Raw genomic sequence first — 15,699 nt, 5'->3', positions numbered from 1 at the left:
GATGGTAACATTGAGAAAAGGGCATGCTATGCGTGCGGGTGGTCCTTAATAATGGACACTGCCTTCATGAGCCATCAATCCTTGAAGATGTTATGGGTGCTTTGTCGCCTAGTACCCAAGATGGAGCCGAATAAGTTTACAACCCTCTGCAGCTTCATTCAGTCCTGTGCAGTAGCCGCACCGCGCCCCCGCCCCAATTCATAACAAACAGCACAGCTGATGATACATACACCACTGCACACCCTCAATTCAATTGCACCAAAATCCGCAAGCAAGAAACCATCACATCAGTGTGCACACCCAAAGCCACAGGCAGCTCAGGTCCGCGTCCATTCACAATTCGACATGCATCCACATATTTGTCCGCCCAAACACTCCGACGCATCCTCCTGAGCAAAAGCTATTTCAGAGAGCTCACAAAATAACTGCCTCAAGGAAACAGCCCCGAGATTCGTCATACCTCCAAATCTCCAGGTACCCCAAATATGTGTATAAATGATGTTCGTCATAATGCCAATAACACCAACATCCCAGATCCGCATGCACACCCAAATTAGTGTACATCCTTAAACCGGCAGTGGCACCCCAATCTGTACTCAGATACCAATCAGTGTCCACCCCCATATTTCAGAGCACACCCATAAATCCGCACGCAGGCCCAAACCCGTGTGCACCCACAAATGAATGTTTACAAACAAATATGTGCACATCCCAAGTGCGCACCCACAAATCGATGTGCACTCCGAACCCGCTGACGCCCCCAGATGCACAGCAGCGGATCCCAGAGCAAAGATCATTTCAAACTTCACAAATTGGCTGCCGCCACCATAAAGTAACAAGAATATTGTTGGAATTTCAAAGCGTATCTATTATGAAAGTATCTGTAAATGAAACAAAATTTAGATACGTCAGAACTTCTAATCGACGGACAACAAAAATCTGTGAGATTCCGGAAAACCGCAAACAAACACCTAAATCGGTGTGCATCTCATATTTGCTGACACCGCCCTAAATCTGCGCCACCCCCGAGCAACTGCTCAGTGCAAACACGTTGACATCCCTAACTTGCATAATAGATTATTTCAGAGCAGGAATCATTTCAAACAGTTCAGTAAATGACCGTTTCGGAATTAAAATTCCGCAAGTCCCCAAAAGTCATCTTCGACTCCAGATCGTTTGACACACCCTAAATCTGGGTGTAAGTCCACATCCGTTTGCAACTCTATATTTGACAACGGACGCCTGAATCTGCGCACATCACCAATCGGAGCGCACACCAAAGTACAAGTGCACCCCAAACTCGCCGACAGCTCCACATACACGCTAGATTTTCCAAAAGCAACTGTCATGGGAAACGGTTCACAAAATAGATGATTCCACCTTTAATAATCAGGAACAATGCTCTAAGTCCTATGTGAATTTATTATTAAAGTACATATCTATAAACGAAACGACCTTGAGATTCGTCACGGTCCCTAATCCACCGACACATCCAAATCGATGTGCACTCAAACTGGCCGTACACAGCCCCAAATTTCTGTGCACGCCCAAATCCGAGTGTACATTTTTTTCCCAGAGCAAGAATCGTTTCAATCTTTTCACAAGATAGCTTTATCCACATTGAAAAAAGCGAGAGCAAAGCTCAATATTATTTATTAAAATATCTGTAAACGAAACAACCTTGATATTTGTCATTAACCCAAACCAACCAACACCCACAAATCCACGTGTACTCCAATTCCGTGTGCGCACCCGTATCGATGCGAATTCCGAACCCAACAATACCCCGTCGTTATCCCAGACGAGGATATTTCAAATAGTTCACCAAGCAGCAACCTCCAACTTACAGAAATAGCAAGAACAAAATCCAAATTTAAAGTGTGGTTATTATTGGACGCCTTATAAATGAAAAGACTTTGAGATTCGTCACAAACCCAGAAACCCAAATCTACTGGCATTCAACAAGTCCACGTGCACCCATATACGCCGATACACACCTAAACCCGCGCACATCCTCACGCACCCCCATATCCGTGTGCACCCAGAATCCGTACGGACCACTAAACCCCTGTGCAACCGTGTTTTTCAATAGATCACCAATCTCGCACAGCCTCAAAATCCGAAAGCACCACCAGATCGGGGAGCGGTCAGAAATCCATACGCAACCCTAAAATCCCTGTGCGCACCTAGTTGCCGAAACTCTCCTACATATCTACACGTCATCAAATCTGCCTGCACCTCCAAATCGACTGACACACCCACAGGAACAGAGGATTATTCCAGAGCAAGAATATTTCCAACAGTTCACAAAACAGCTGGCTCACATTGAAATAATAGCAAGAACAAAGTTCAAAGTTCAAAGTGTATTTGTTAGTCAGGTTTCTATGAATTAAATATACCCACACCACCTCATCCTTCGACAGCCCCAAATCCGTTTGCGCTCGCATACTCGCTGCCAATCAGACATAGGCATAAGATTATCCTTGAACAACGATAACTTAAAACAGTTCATAAAATCGAACTTTAACAAACAATAAGAACCAAGTACAAAATTGAAAGTGCGTTTATTAATAAATTATCGTACATGCCGAATCCCCATGCATACCCAAAACATGTGAAAACCCAAATCTGCCAAGACACTCGAATCTGTGCTCATTCACTAAAATCCGTGTGCACACATAAACCTGTACACCACCCACAGACCAATCAAACAAAAGAATCAGGCATTTCCCTTTCCCAAATCAGATTGATAATTAAACAAGCACTTAAGCTCAAAATCGGAACAATGGCGGACGAGCCCCAAATTTTGTCACGTGAGTAGCAACAATGAATATATAATTGAGTCAAGTTTTATAAACAAACATAAACACTAATTAAACTCTGCTCAGCAATAGCGAAAAGTATTCAAACGACTAACTTAACCGGATGTTAACTGCTATACGGCAACTCTGGAACAGTTCTTAAAGTGGTAAATTCGAACACAGTCTTAAAGTGGTAAGTTCGAAAGTCCTAGTGATTTACAGTCAATCAGGAAAGACTTCTCTGGAAACGGATTCCTTCGAAATCGTGACGTTACTGCAGATTCTGCCCAAAGGATTCGCGACGAAGGAAATAAAACAGCTTAAAGGAACATTTTTCTAACGAATGAACGCTGCACAAAGCTTCCTAATCTTACAGGAGATATCTCAGATACAGGTCACTATTTCTGAACGAGAATCAATAAGGTCGATCCTATATTAAACCCTTGAACGACACCAACTTTACTCAATCCTTCAGGGTCCCCTACCTTAGTAAGGTCTTACAATAGAAAGTAAAACTCCACTTTAAACAAAACTGCGTCATGAGATGAATACGCAGCATAACGGAGTAACTGACGAACCAAACAACGAACCAATGGCGTAACAACAGGTGTTTCCAGTTAAATACCAGTTGAGGACATGTTATCACCTGACCTCACACTGGCGAGAAAATTACATCACCCCACCATCACAAGCCCATGACATCATGCCCAGAAGAAACTCAATGACATCATGATCATAAGACAGTCACAAGATACCCACGAGGTATGTAACACTTGTAATTTTTGTAATTTATAACAAGTTTTATGTACACCAGGATAGTCAATATAATATAGAAATACAGTTGCTTCAGCATGAATTAAACCGCCTGATGGCATGGTGGAAGATATCCTGGAGCCCGTTGGTCGTGGCATTTATTCTGCGATGCTGTTTCCCGGATGGTAGCAGCTGGAACAGTTTGTGGTCATGGTGACTCGGGTCTCCAAGGATCCTTCGGACGCTTTTTACACACCTGTCTTTGTAATTGTCCTGAAGAGTCGGACGTTCATATCTACAGACGCACAGGGATGTCAGAGTCCTGCGATTGAGCGAAGTACAGTTCGCATAGCAGGCAGTGACGCAGCCAGTCAGGATACTCTCCATTATGCCCCTGTGGAAAGTTCTTAGAATTTGGGAGCCCATCCCAAACTTTTTCAGAGGTCTCAGATGATAGAGGCGCTGTTGTACCGTTTTCGCCACACAGCCGGTATGTACAGACCACAGGAGATCCTCGGTGATGTTTATGCCGAGGAACTTAAAGCTTTTCACCTTCTCAACCCCAGATCCATTGATGTTAACGGGGACTCAAAATGAGAACCAATGCCATCGGTCACATCAGTCACTGTACCAAAGATCCTGTTTGGGAGTTCCGGATGTTTCGTCCTGCCCTCTACTTCTGGTTATCCCGTCCGTGGAACTTCATTCTGATCTTCAGCCCATCGGCGAGGGTCTTGGCAAAGGATGTGATTAGCAATTATAAGTCGACAGTGAGACCCGTGCTTAGGAAGGCGATATGGAATAATTGCTAACGTAATGATCTAACCTAGTCCCGAGGTAAAAGTAACTGCACCAGACTGGTTTCAATTTGAACATTCATGTTTTATTTTAATCATTTATCAATTGTACAGAACCCCATTTTTTCTGAGTATGGCATGTGACCGAGATCCATAATATACACCATTGGGCTGCTTCTCAAATAAAACTATTGTATGTTCTCTGCATTCATTTTGTGTATTAGTGTTTGTAAAGGACTGTCGATTTGAAACAGTGCAAGCCGAAGGAGAAGTGTTTATTCACTCAGTACGTGTACAAATATCCTGAAATCAACAACAACCTGACAACTCCTTGAGCGACGCAGTCTCTGTCTCAGTAGTCCAAACAAAAGGACAATGGATCTCCTGTTTAGAGCTGTCAGCGGATCCGCCACTGAACTGAAGTTTCTGATAATCCTTAGATAAAAATTGTCAAATTCCAGGAAATAGCACTGCTTCGCAGTGAATAGTGATGGTCAACATCCGATGCAGGATGGAGCCAAACTCTCCCAAAACTCTTCCACAGATGCCTACGTGTTTTTAACGGAAACATAAGCCAAATCACAGTCGGTTTCCTCGTCCGTCTCTGCCCGCATCGGGAGTGAGCTGCAAGAAATCAATATCTCTTGAAAACCAAGGTTATTTACTCTTGTTATCTTTACCTTTTATGCTGACAGGCCCATATGAGCTTTGTACGCTCGGAAGTTCATTTCTGAACGCGTCCCACTGACCAGAAAACATCCCGGCTCCAATAGACACTTACCATTGTCGTCACTGAGTAAACATTGACCTACAAGCCTGAACAACATTCTGATTGTAATAACTCATCCATGATAGAATGATGAACAGACACAGCGGACCGAATGGCCTTTCTGCACGATATCTTACGTTCTTGTGAACTTAATCGCAGCTTCACTTTCTTCCACAGTCATCAGACTATTGAGCTTTATAGTTCACTCACTAACATCCATCTGTAAAGCAGCGTTGCGAGATATAATTGAACTGTGTTCAGTTTCTGTTGACGTTGTCATGATCAACTCGCACTCAATGTTTTCAGATTCAATACGGTCTATTAACGTTTCCTCCCCGCTTCACTACATGTGAAAATAATGAGTCTTCCAAGCGTTCTCATTCATCCCAGCAAACCTCCTTCCCAAATTCTTGCTGAGACGCGTCTCACGAGTCTTCGATCTGTAATTATTTTGCTTCACTTCCCAAAGAAGCTGCCTAATCTGCGAAACTGTAACAAGCTCGCGTTCATTTCCGATTAGCGGGATGATATGTGTGTTTGTGCGTAAATAACTTTGCCTTCAAATCAGGGATTCATTCCGTTCCCAAACACAACAGTAGTCAGGGTGGCCGAGTGGTCTAAGGCGCCAGACTCAAGGTATGAAAATCCTTCCGACAAACGCGAGTGTTCTGGTCTCCAGCTGGGGTCGTGGGTTCGAATCCCACTCCTGACATCTTTTGTTGTTAAACATTTAATCCAAATGATGTTATTTCTGCAACAAAACGTAGGTTCTTAGTGTGGATTAGGAAAACGGTAGAATAGATTGTGTTTTTTGACACTGCTTATCACAGTACAAAAGATCATCGTACACCGATTTTTGGGTGAGCGATTTATTCAGAAACAATCCCATGGAGAAGTATCTTGGCCCGTAACGTCGACTGTGTATTCTTTTTGACAGATGCTGCCTGGTCTGCTGAGGTCCTAGGATACTCATCTAATCAATATAGAATAGTGTTTAAAGTGAAATCATTGGCTGTCGGAATAGTCAATGGATGGGGACGTGAGTGTAAACTGTTCTTGCACCTGTCGGTGCGAGTCCTGATGCTCTTTTTACCTTCTACCTAATGGCAGCAGCGTAAAAAGAAAATGTCCTGGTTGGTGAGGACCTCTGGTGGTGGATGCAGTTTTCCGATGACAGCGTTATGCAGATGTGCTGAATGTTTTGTAGTGCTTTACCCGTGACGGACTGGGCCGAATCCACTAACCTTTTGAAGATTTTCCTTCAAAGGTAATGTTATTTCCGTGCTAAGTCCTGATGCAGGCAGACAATCCACTCTCTACTACACATCTGTAGACGTTCATCTAGGTTTTTGAGGCCATGGTGAATCCCTGAAGTCTCCTGATAAAGTAGAGGATATACTAATACCTACCAATTTAAAATTACTTCCTCCAATGAGAAATGGCTCATGGACCTGTGGTTTTCCCTCTCCTCAAGACCACAATCTGTCCTTGGTCTTGCCAACATTGAGTGATAGGGTGTTGTCACGTCTTCTTTAAAACTTCCCCCCTTAGTTGAAATGTATGCCCTATGATATAAGACATATCAGCTCTGGGATGGAGACAGCTTCTGTGTGCTCTACCTTTATCTATGCCTCCCAAAATCTAAGAGACGTCTATCAGATTCACACTCAGCCTTGCTGCTCCAGAGGGAAAAACAACACAAGATGGTTGAAGCTCTCGTTATTGCAAAACCAAACTGTCTAATTCAGGAATCATCTTGTTAAATCTCTTCTGCACACTCTCCAAAGCCTCGTCATCCTTTCTATGACAGATGACCTAAACTGTGTGCATTACCAGTTCCAGCGCGCTGTGCTGCTGTGAGCTTTAAATTCTCACATGCTGGAAAACCTGAGACAAGGCATCACTCCATTATCATTTCAAATCCCACCATATAGTGAGTGTTTGTATGTATGCTCTCTCACCAATGTAGTCGTTCACTCTATTATGAAACACAGCTGCTCATGTGGGTTTGAAGAGAGTTGTCAGGGTGGCCGAGTGGTCTAAGGCGCCAGACTTAAGCCGAGAAAGTCGTTTAATAATAGACGCGAGTGTTCTGGTCTCCACCTGGAGACGTGGGTTCGAATCCCACTCCTGACAACTGTTGTCTTTTACAATTGGTGTTTTGATAATGCAATCACTAATTTTATTGCAGCGATCAAAGCATGGGTTGGGAGGATGAGAAAGACGCAAGAAAGATAAAGGTTTTGTTTTAGTCACAGCAGACAGCAGTACAATGGGTCACATTACATCGGATTTAGGCAGCCGAGTTTGAAGAGAAAGAGGATTCGGTGAAGAGTGTCTGTGTCACCGTCTCAGCCATGGCTATTTGTTGGACAGAATGACATCGGTTCCATTCAGACATGTTGTTGGTCGCTATAATGAAAAGGCATTTTACATCGTCGTTCTTAAGCATACCTGTACATCTGCCGCGGAGCTCAGTGTCGTGCGTTTAACGCCACTCTGCACTTGGGAATATCGGATTGATCATTCCGGGCTGTATTATATTCCCTTTCTGTGGTTTAATAGGACACACTTTTTTTTTTTTTTTTTTACAAAGCATATGTTTTAATACATACAGCGTGGAAAAGAACCTTCGGCCCAACTGGTTGAAAGTTAAAAGCGGAAAGTAAATTCTGCATCACAGCAAATCTATATACATATATCACCATGTACAAAAATGAAATTCACTTTCCCGCGGATATCCAAGGAACACAATAAAATCGTTGAAGGACCGCAGTAACAGGACGGTCAAAACACCTGATGTGTATAACACAACAAACTGTGAGAAGTCAAACGAAATAATAATGATAATAACAACATTAATTATTATTTTACGCAATAATCCTGGGCGACTACGAAGCCCACCAGAATTTCTTCAGATTTAAACACCCTCTCAGAGACAAACAAATGAATTACACCTTGATGGAGGATCGAACATGAACGATTTGAAATTATTCGCGTAAAGCTGAAACGTTTAATACAGGTAGTAAAAATGATTTCGAAAGTTATAAAAAATAAAATCTGGACAAGATAAGCGTATTAGATTAAACAAAAAGGAAATTACAATTGAGGTAGCACAATATAAAATAGAACAGCAGGATGCAATACAATTGATGGATGGACACCTTTACTTTACATCTTTATGATTTGGATGTTGGAATTGATGATTTTACGGGCAGGTTTGAGGACTAGATGAAGATAGGTGAAGATGAAGAAACTCTGCAGGACGTAGAGAAGCTGCAAAAGGATTTGGACAGATTAGGAGAATGGGCAAAAAAGTAGCACATAGAACACACTGTCAGGGATTAACAGTGCTTCCGCACTTCGGCAAAATAAATAAAGTTCAGGCTATTTTCTGAACCTACAGAACAGTGGAAAATCTGAAGTGCAAAGGTACTTAAGAGTGTTCATGCTGAATTCCCTGAGGGGAATTTCTTAGTTAGCGAAAGTGGTCAGGAAGACAAATGAGATGTTAGCAAACATTGATGGAAGAATGTAATATAATCTTGAGGCTTTAAAATGTACATGGTGTGGCCTTACTGTGAGTATTGTGAGCAGTTTGGAGGCCCTTGTCTTAGAAAGGATGTGCTATCATTGGAGACATTTCAAAGGTGGTTTAGAAATTAATTCAGGATGGAAAGACTGATAGCTGGAGCATTTGATGGCTCTCGGCCTCTACGCACGACAATTCAGAAGATTGAGTGTTTCTCTACTCACGGTCATCGGGAAGATTGAGTGTTTACCCTATTAATGTCCCTATTTGACCCTTCCTGACTACTAGAGGTTGTCTCCCCATATCTATCACTCGTGTGTTCCGGTGGCTTTTGCGGGTACTGAAAAGCATCTTGGAACTTTGCTGGAAGCAACCGGCAAGACTTCTCTCAGAAAGGCGTGTTCTCCTTTGCTCTAATAGTGCGGCAGGTACTATCGGAGAAATCAAAATCAGAACTGTCAGTAGAAAATACTTCTTCGCATTCCAACATTTTCTCAGTTTAATCCCCTTTTGTATTCCTCGAGCACGCCGGTAAATGCAGGGATTTCCGTTACTCTAGCTAAGCCCAGTACAGAAGTTGATAGGTTTAGACTGGGTGTAGCTCACAGTTCCTCCTTTCCGTTCATCATACTACTTGGCAGGAACTGGCACCTTCTCAAAAGCAGCTCTGTACACAGGATGAATGGACAAGGGGTTCAAAATGATCTTTCCATTTCTCTCCCGCATGCTCCCAGGAGCCTTCTCACATTGGCAGTATTTGTTCCCACAAGAATAGAAGCTCCATCCTTCTCAATCGGATCCGGGTAGAGCAAGACTAGTGTGTCAATAATCTCAGTTACTCCAACATCTGCTCCGTAAACACCAGCTTCAACAACACGTAACCATTGTATGGATACTCACCGGTACTAAGCCCCGGAATCTCAGGGGCACTCAGTGACGACAATGGTAAGTGCGCCCGATGCCGGTCGGAACAGGATCTACAAAGCAGAGTAATTTCAGAACCTGTGTCCACTGTGGCTCTAGCATAAGCACCTTCAGTCCGTAGAGATACACCAGAGTATAGTCTCACTAGCCCTTCAGGAAGAGTGTTTTGTACTTTAGTACTGTTTCCTTTGATACACTAATCCTCTCCGTGACGTCAGCCTGTTCCTTTACTGGGTCCCTCCGTAGCTTGATCTCTTTTCGTCGCTGTTTGATTAACCGCTGAATTGTTTTCTGAAGGTTTTCCTGTCCTTCACACCCCCGCTTCTCCACATTTGTAACAGAAAAGTTTGGAGGGCTGTCAGATGTTAAATCGGAGCATTGGTAGGATGCAAAACTGGGCTGAGAAATAGCAGATGGGATTTAACCCAGATCGGTGTGACGTAGTTCATTTTGGTCGGTGAAATATAATGGCAGAGTATAGTATTAATGGTAAGACTCATGGCAGTGTGGAGGACAAGAGGGATTTGTGGGTCCGAGTCAATGGGGCACTCAACACTGCTGTGAAGGATGATTGCCATTCAGAAAACACACGGCACATTAGCCTTCATCAATCGTGGGGTTGAGCTGAGGAGCTGAGAGGTCATGTTGCACCTACTGGTCACACCTCACTTGGAGTACTGTGCTTAGTCCTGGTTGCCTCACTATAGGAAGAATCTGGAAACCATAGAAAGTGTGCAGAGGAGATTTACAAGGATGTTGCCTGGATTGGGGAGCCTGCCGTATGAGAATAGGTTGAGTGAACTCCGCCTTTTCTCCTTGGAGCGACGGAGGAGGAGAGGTGACCTGATGGACGTAAGAACATAATGAGAAGCATTGATTGTGTGGATAGTCAGAGGCTTTTTTTCCCAGGGCTGGAATGGCTAGCACGAGAGGGCATAGGTTTAAGATGCTTGGAAGTAGGTACAGAGGAAATGTCAGGGGTAAGATCTTTACGCAGGAAGTGTCGAGTTGTGTAATGGGCTGCCGACGACGGTGGTGATGCAGATACGATAGGGTCTTTTAAGAGACTACTGGACAGGTACATGAAGTTCAGAGAAACAGAGGGCTATGGGTAACCCGAGGTAATTTCTAAGATAAGAACATATTCGGCACAGCTTTGTGGGCCGAAGCACCTATACTGTGCAATAGATATTTGTTTCTATCTATGTTTCTAAGCTACATAGCGGAGGAAGTAAGTAAGATCGCCATGTCAGTCTTCAAAAGTGAAGAAACCTGGATTTTGCCCCACATTCAGGAGATTCAGTGGACACAGGTGAGGGCCGATGTCAGTAAATAAGAAGACGTTGTTGGGGATGCCGAAACTCCCCAACGGGAGTAAATCACCTGGACCAACTTGCTACTGTCCAGAGTTCTGAGGGAGGACATGAATAGTAGTGAGCTTTTCAGAAACACTGGAGTCATGGAGACTCCTAAGGGATTGGAAATTGGTAAATGTGATCCATGCCTAAGAAGCTGGGGAACTAATGAGCATTTAACCTGACCGACGTGATTGATAACATTTTTGAGTCATTATTCAGGGTAAAATTCTGTTGTCAGGAAAGAGCAGAGAACGGAACCCAATGCACTGTTACCTTACAGGGGTTGGACATTGTCTACTAGAACCTACGGCAGCCGTTCACAACTGTCCTTCCTATTGTAGGAGCAGCCTGAAGAGATTGGCTTCTGTCTGTCACCTCGTCGTCAGTAAGAACCGCCAACATTCACTGTAGCCCCTCTGGTTCTTTTGTCGCCCGGCTCACAGTCACAGTGTTATACGACTGTTTACCCTTCCGCCGTCTCACCAAGGTGACCTGACACCCCGTTCGGGATAGTGGAGAAGATAATGAACTCGGGACTCCGTATGCTCCAGTTACCTGTCACTGCTGCTCCTCATCTCACTCAGACCTAATTCTTGAACCTTTCTGGAGGATTTCAGAGTCACCAGCGGGACGCAGCCCACCGTCCGTCTGCGCGCGTTGCAACTTGTAGGACTCAGCGTCAATTTCAACACTTTGAACAAACCGCTTTCTTCTATTTCAGCCAGCATCGGACAGAGTCCGGTAGAGTTCCCTTGAACACAACTTCTTTCTCCCTACATGCCCTGCTGGACGAGCTGGACATTCACAACACCGCTCATCTACTGTCAGGTCTTTGCCACAGTCTGAACTGCCTTTCTCATCTTTCCTGCAACTCCGGTATTTCTTTAACAGTCTCCCCGTATACCTGCTCTCGTTAAGCCATCACGCGGATCCTCCTTCTGCAGGACTGCCCTTCTATCCTATCACCCCGTCCAGTCCCACTGTCACTTACTGGCTGCAGGAACGTTTAATCAGGACAGTTAGGAATGGGATTCGACTGAAGTACATGAAGAAAATAAAATATCGGAGGGCCTGTGTGAAAAGAGCGATGCTTAGCGGCACGGGAAGTGTCACCAATAGGGGACAGAGAGTGGGAGATGAGACATGGATTAGATCTCCGGTGAGTTATTAAACAGGGCGGAAGGATCAGCATATGAACTGGGCTGAAGATTTGGCTTTGGATGGTCACGTGAGATCTCTACAGTGCACTTGTGCGATTCAGGCTGACAACAGAAGACCAGGACGAACAGGATTTAAGACATAAAAGGATAAGCGAGAGCTTAGAATGTATCAATTGGAAATTATGCTGGAGAGGTTGGAATGAGGACCACCGAATTGGCGAATGAGTGCATGCATCTTCACTGTGAAGGACAAATTGACAAAAATTCAAGCCGAGTGTGCCGGTCAGACTACCAAGTAACCTCCATTTTGTAAAACGGCTGGGAGAAAAGGCCATCCGTCCCATTTAATACTGATCGCACCAGAGAACCAACTTTACCCCTAGGCGTGTCACCTACCGCATGCAGAGAGTCACGAAGTAGATGTAATTGTTAAAGGGAGCATTCTGCTTCATGAGCGTTTGAAGTCATTTGCCTGGCTTAGGATATCCCTACGAAGCTTCCCGACGAACATATCCACACTCGGGAAACGAGCTATAAATACTTGAAAGATGCAACTACCGTCTAAATGGGAGCAGGGCATTTCCGATACATCACTCCTCCTCTCCTGACCCTGCTCTGCCATTCCATCACGTGAGATCCCCTTCCGTTTCCGATCACTCGAACCCCACACTCGAGATCAGTGACACATTCCCCTGCAGTACCTACACCTCCTCCCTCATCAGCATCCCTGGACATGGACAACACTGCCATCCAAAGCGGGCGTTGAACAATATATGCTCATAAACCACTCAACCACTCATTCACCCAGATTCCCTGCATTCACTCCTCCTCCTCTGGCATCAGATTCAGATTCAGATCAATCGACTTATCATCCGTTGACTCCCTTTTGCCAATCCTGACCCATGTTTCCGCAAAGAATTCCAATCTACTTGTCAGGAATGATTTCCCCTGAGAGGACGCAATCTGAGTTCACCCTATTTCATTCTGTGCCATTCAATACCCCCAAAACTGGTCCTTGATAGCTGATACCAAAAGCGTACTGATGTGCAGAATTTCCCAACCTCATGGAAACCATTACTCCGTGCTGAGAGATCTCTGGACCTTAACATCCCACAGCTGGGCCGCTGCCAGTTCTTCCTCCCGCACTCGAACTCGTAACCGGCTTCGATAGCTGAGACGCTGATAAAGAAATAATCATCAACACATACAGCAGGCCTGGATATTCTCACTCCTCACGCACCTGTCGGGTCGAAGATAACACAAAAAAAAAAACAGAAAACATGCAGCCAGTCTGGAGGACTATTTCACTGAGCTTTTACAGGCAACTTGAATGGTCCCCGGTATAACAAGATGTGACGTTGTACCATATGACTACCTGCAGCCCACTTTCTCTGTGACCATACTGCTTTGTTGCACTGTGTTAATGTTCTGCCTCGACTAATAAATACAAGCATTCCATTTGACTTCTTCACCGCCCTATCAGTCGATGCAGCCACATTCAGGGAGCGATGAACTTGGACACCAAGGTGTCTCTGTCCATCAACACTCTTAAGGGTCTTGTATTTAGCAGTGTACCCGCTCTTTACATTTGACCTACCAGGATGCCAAGATGACCGTCACAACTCAAATCTCACTGAGTTTTTTTCTAGCCCTGTTGGATTTATTGCCAAGTGCACAGGTACAGATGCTGAGAAACACCAAGTTGAATTTATTGCCAAGTGCACAGGTACAGGTGCTGAGAAACACCAGGTTGAATTTATTGCCAAGTGCATAGGTACAGGTGCTGAGAAACACCAGGTTGAATTTATTGCCAGGTGCACAGGTACAGGTGCTGAGAAACACCAAGTTGAATTTATTGCCAGGTGCACAGGTACAGGTACTGAGAAACACCAAGTAGCATCAGCATCGCGGGCAAGTACATTCAGATAAGACAAAGAACATAAATTATGCAATTCTCTGTCATTACCAATATAGAATTACATATTATATATATAGCAATAGACTTGGAAATGTTGAATTCGGCCCCTCGGCCAAATTGTTGACAGAATTTGGAAACAACAGGGCTCCAAGCCCCGGTTCCTACAACACCCACTGGGAAATCCTGCAGGCCCCAAAAGGGTCTGACTATTCCTTCTCTTTATACACACAGACAACAGGTACAGGAACAGTCCATTCGGCCACTTCAGCCCGTCATGTCATTCAATAAGACCCCGGGCCGTTCCATCGACCCGCAAATCCTCTCCTTTACACACTTTCCACAGACCATTAGCCCCACTTACAGGTCAAAATTCTGCTGGTGTTTGCCTACCAATGTGGTGAATCCCTCTGCTCGCAATTACCGTGGGATCGGTCATTTCTACAGATGAGGTCCTCGCTGTCCACCCCACCGTCCCGCACGGGGACAAACCTCCTGTCACACAATTTTATTCTTTCAATAATATCCCCCTTCCCCCCTTCTGTCGGGAACCCTCCCCGGGGAGCCGGCACCCAGCCAATGGGCCGAGCGGCTTCCTCCTACTTCCCAGCGATACATCAGATTTGGCCGCAGGAAACCGCTTCACAAACGTCTCCTACCCCTCCTCCTCCCTCAACATCTCTCGGAAGGAAATGGAAATAAATCAAAAGCAGGGCATTTACTTTGAGATTTGTTCCGCATTGTGGATAGTGCGGAGAGATGTCAGAGGTTACAGTGGGGCATTGATAGGATGCAAAACTGGGCTGATAAGTGGCATATGGAGTTCAACCCAAATAAGTGTGAGGCCTTCATTAATCGTGGGATTGTGTTTAGGACCCGAGAGTTAATGTTACAGCTATATAGGGCACTGGTCAGACCCCACTTGGAGTACTGTGCTCAGTTCTGGTCGTCTCACAACAGGAAGAATGTCGAAAACATGAAAAGAGTGCAGAGGAAATTTACAAGGATGATGTCTGGATATGGGAGCATACCGTATGAGAATATGTTGAGGGAACTCGGCCTTTTTACCTTGGATCGATGCAGGATGAGAGATGACCTCACAGAGGTGTATAAGATTATGAGAGGCATGAATCGTGTAGATAGTCAGAGGCTTTTTCCCGGGGCTGAAATGGCTAACACGACAGGGCACAGCTTCACGGTGCTTAAAGTAGGTACAGTGTAGATGTAAGGGGTAAGTTTTTTTTTTGAGACGCAGAGAATGGAGAATGCGTCGAATGGTCTGCCGGCGACGGTGGTGGAAGCGGATACAATATGGTCATTTAAGAGACTCCTGGACAGTTACATGACTCTCAAAAAAATAGAGGGCTATGTGCAACCCGAGGTGATTTCTAAGGTAAGAACATGTTTGGCACAGCTTTGTGGGCTGAAGGGTCTGTATTCTGCTCTAGGTTCTCTATGTTTCTTTGTTTCTATGCTGATATGAATAATTACACATCACATCCGTGAAATCTGTGTATGTGGCTGCTCCGTGGCAATACTCAGTCTTTGAACTTAGAGCTCCGGCATTTTTCCACCAGGTGAGTCTCGGCTGAGATATTGCCCAAGAAGTTTGATGTGCTTATCTTCCAGCAGCCCGATATTTACATCAGAGTCAGTAGTATAAAATTAAACTGTTTGTTCAAGTAACTGT

At 44.6% G+C, this 15,699-nt stretch overlaps 2 non-coding genes across 2 annotated transcripts; both read left to right on the top strand.

Moving 5' to 3' along the window:
* Window positions 1-5,718: 5,718 nt before the first annotated feature.
* trnal-caa (transfer RNA leucine (anticodon CAA)) lies at window positions 5,719-5,832 on the top strand. The gene is made up of 2 exons: window positions 5,719-5,756; window positions 5,787-5,832. It is a non-coding gene; the product is annotated as a tRNA-Leu (tRNA).
* A 1,308-nt stretch (window positions 5,833-7,140) lies between these two features.
* Window positions 7,141-7,256, top strand: trnal-uaa (transfer RNA leucine (anticodon UAA)). The gene is made up of 2 exons: window positions 7,141-7,178; window positions 7,211-7,256. It is a non-coding gene; the product is annotated as a tRNA-Leu (tRNA).
* Window positions 7,257-15,699: the final 8,443 nt, after the last annotated feature.

The sequence above is a fragment of the Mobula birostris genome, chromosome 13 (genome assembly GCF_030028105.1).
Source record: "Mobula birostris isolate sMobBir1 chromosome 13, sMobBir1.hap1, whole genome shotgun sequence".
In the NCBI taxonomy this organism is placed as follows: domain Eukaryota; kingdom Metazoa; phylum Chordata; class Chondrichthyes; order Myliobatiformes; family Myliobatidae; genus Mobula; species Mobula birostris.
This window is presented reverse-complemented; position numbering and strand designations above follow the sequence as displayed.